Source organism: Helianthus annuus, chromosome 6 (assembly GCF_002127325.2).
Source record: "Helianthus annuus cultivar XRQ/B chromosome 6, HanXRQr2.0-SUNRISE, whole genome shotgun sequence".
Taxonomy (NCBI): Eukaryota; Viridiplantae; Streptophyta; class Magnoliopsida; order Asterales; family Asteraceae; genus Helianthus; species Helianthus annuus.
The window spans coordinates 73,391,967-73,394,731 of NC_035438.2; the positions used below are offsets into that span (position 1 = coordinate 73,391,967).

General features: G+C 42.4%; 1 non-coding gene across 1 annotated transcript; it reads left to right on the top strand.

Moving 5' to 3' along the window:
• The first annotated feature begins 1,847 nt into the window (after positions 1-1,847).
• LOC118480057 lies at positions 1,848-1,954 on the top strand. The gene has a single exon (XR_004861696.1). It is a non-coding gene; the product is annotated as a small nucleolar RNA R71 (small nucleolar RNA).
• The last annotated feature ends 811 nt before the right edge of the window (positions 1,955-2,765 follow it).

Here is a 2,765-nt window from a genome sequence, read left to right on the forward strand (position 1 = left end):
CTTACACGGCCCCGTGCTGCACTTACTTATTTGAAAATTTTGCGTCGGGAGACATCTGTTTACGTGCATGGGGTGTTGTTTCAATGTCCTTTGGCTATCTCTAACCTTCTTTTGAGTGTAACTTATTCCTATAAAGAGAAAACTTAAAAAAAAAATAAAAGCATTAAATAAAAGCTACATATTAAACTACTTTATAATTAGATAGTCCGTGGAATGCCTCCATGGTGCGTCACATTTATAAGAGTCCTTGGCTAGACCCAAAGTCAGTCAAATGTTTCCCGAGTGGGATGACTCGCACCCCAAGTTACACCGGCTGAGGGCGTAGTGTAGGCTCGAGGATATTGCTTTGATCTAGTTGACATGATCATCATCCATGCGTTGTCCCATTTCAAACTTTATTTCCTTGTAACCTACCCTCAATGTTTGCCTTCTGTCACTCATATCCACCATGGCCCGTGAGGTGCAAGGAATGGTTTTCCTAATATGAGCGGGATCTCGGTGTCTTCCTCCATATCAAGGATCACAAAGTCGGTCGGGAAAACAAATTCCCCAACCTTAACCAAGAGATTTTCCATGACACCTTGAGGGTATTTTGCTGACCTATCCGCAAGTTGGATGCTCATCCTTGTAGGATGTGGCTTCCCTTGTCCGAGTCGGTTGAACATGGAGGCGGGCATTAGGTTGATGCTAGCCCCTAGGTCGGCAAGTGCATTGCTTATTGGTGATCCTCCAATAGAGCAAGGAATGGTGAAGCTTCCAGGATTAATCTTCTTTTGGGGGAGTTTTTTTGAGGAGTGCCACTGAGCATTCTTCACTTAAGTTGACTTGTTGAATTGACTCAATCTTCCTTTTGTGAGTGAGGAAGTCTCTCATGAATTTGGAGTATTTTGGCATTTGTGTAAGGACTTCAATGAAAGCAAAGTTGATGTGAAGTTGTTTAAGTAAGTTTACAAACGACCAGGGTAGGGGACCGATGGTGGTTTGGTTGTTTCCATGTTTTGGGGTTTAGTATTTTCTTGGTTATTGGTTACAGGTGTGTCTATGGGTTATGTAGTGATTTGAGGTGATGTTGGTTCATTATCTGTTCCTACCTTCCGGTTTCTCAAATTGATAATGTTTACTTGGGTTTTTGAGTTTGGTTCAGTGTTACTTGGCAAGGATCCTTGTGGTCTTTCAGAGAAATTTTGGGCAAGTTGGCTTACTTGTTTTTCAATGTTTTGTATACTGGCTCGTTGGTTTCTAATTTTGGCTTCGGTTTGTAGGAACCTCTCCGAATACCGCTTGTCGGACTCAGAGAAAAGACGAGTGATGAGATCCTCAAGTCTTTCTCTTCCTCCTTATTGTTGTTGTTGGAAGCCTTGTTGCTCATTTTGGGGTTGTTGTTGAAAGTTAGATCTTTGATTTTGTTGGTTGCTACCCCCTGACTCACTCCAAGCAAAGTTGGGATGATTTCGCCACTTGGGGTGAAAGTGTTGCTTGGGGTCCCGGTGGTCGTGGGCAGTTATTGAGGTAGTTTACTACTTCCGTTTGGTTTTCCATATCTTTCATACAACTCCAGTTTTTGTGTGGTCCGCCACACCCTTCACAAGCCATAACTGAAACCATTTTATTTAATTCAAGTTTCTTTTTTTTTGTGGTTAAAGCTTTGATTTGGGCTTGCAAAGAGGTGGCTTCGTTCACTTTATGGGCACCTGGGGCTACTGATTTTGAACCCCTAGGAGTTTGCCATTGAAAACTATTTCGTTGGGTCACCGATTTCCAAGGAGTACCCCGGAGTTCGAATCAAGGATTTGCTTTATGTGTGGTAATAGTCCATTGTAGAAAATGGACACTTGTTGCCAACGTTCAAGACATGATGTGAGCATTTCCTTAATAACTCCTTGAACTTTTCCCATGTCTCGTACAAAGATTCCCCGTCGTCTTAAGAGTATGAATTAATTTCGATCATGAGTTTGGCGGTTTTAGCCGGAGGGAAATATTTGTAGAGAAATTTTTGGGAAAGTTCATCCCAAGTGTGCATGGACCCACTTGGGAGGGTGTTTAGCCAAGCTTTTGCTCCGTCTTTTTGAGGGAAAAAGGGGAACATACGGAGCCAGATAGCATTGATGGAGGCTTGGTTGATCCGAAAGGTGTCGCATATTTCCAAAATGTTGGTAATATGTAAATGGGGATCTTAATCAGGTAGGCCGTGAAAGGTGGCGGAATTTTGGAGCATTTGGATTAGGTGTGGTCGAAGCTCAAAGTTTTTGGCCTCGACATTAAGAGGGTTAATAGCGGCTCCAAGATTACCGACCGTAGGCAGTAGATAATCCATGAGAGTACGTTGATCCGCCATGGGGAGGTTTTGGGTCAAGGCTTTTTGTCGGTTTTTAGCTTGAAGTCTTTTGCTTAATAAGCGCTCACGTTCTTCTAGTGGAACTTTTATATCTATGTCGGAGGTGGAAGTCATGCACCAGGTCGTACTTTCTGCGAATTATACAGAGTGGCGTGACTTTCTGCGAACAAAAACATATAATATTATTGATAAGAAGAGTAGCATGGCCCCATGTTTATGTAGGCACGTCCTTGTGCTGTTTAGAAAAAGTTTCTGTTTTTAAGTTCCTAGATACTAGAGGGTTGACACAACCCCGTGCTCCTTTAACACAACCCCATGTTTTTTCGTTCTAGTAACCAGAAAACAGATTCTTTTTTTATATTGTAGGCCTAACACGGCCCTGTGTTGATCAAACATGGCCTCGTATATTCCTGTAGAAAATAGAAAAATT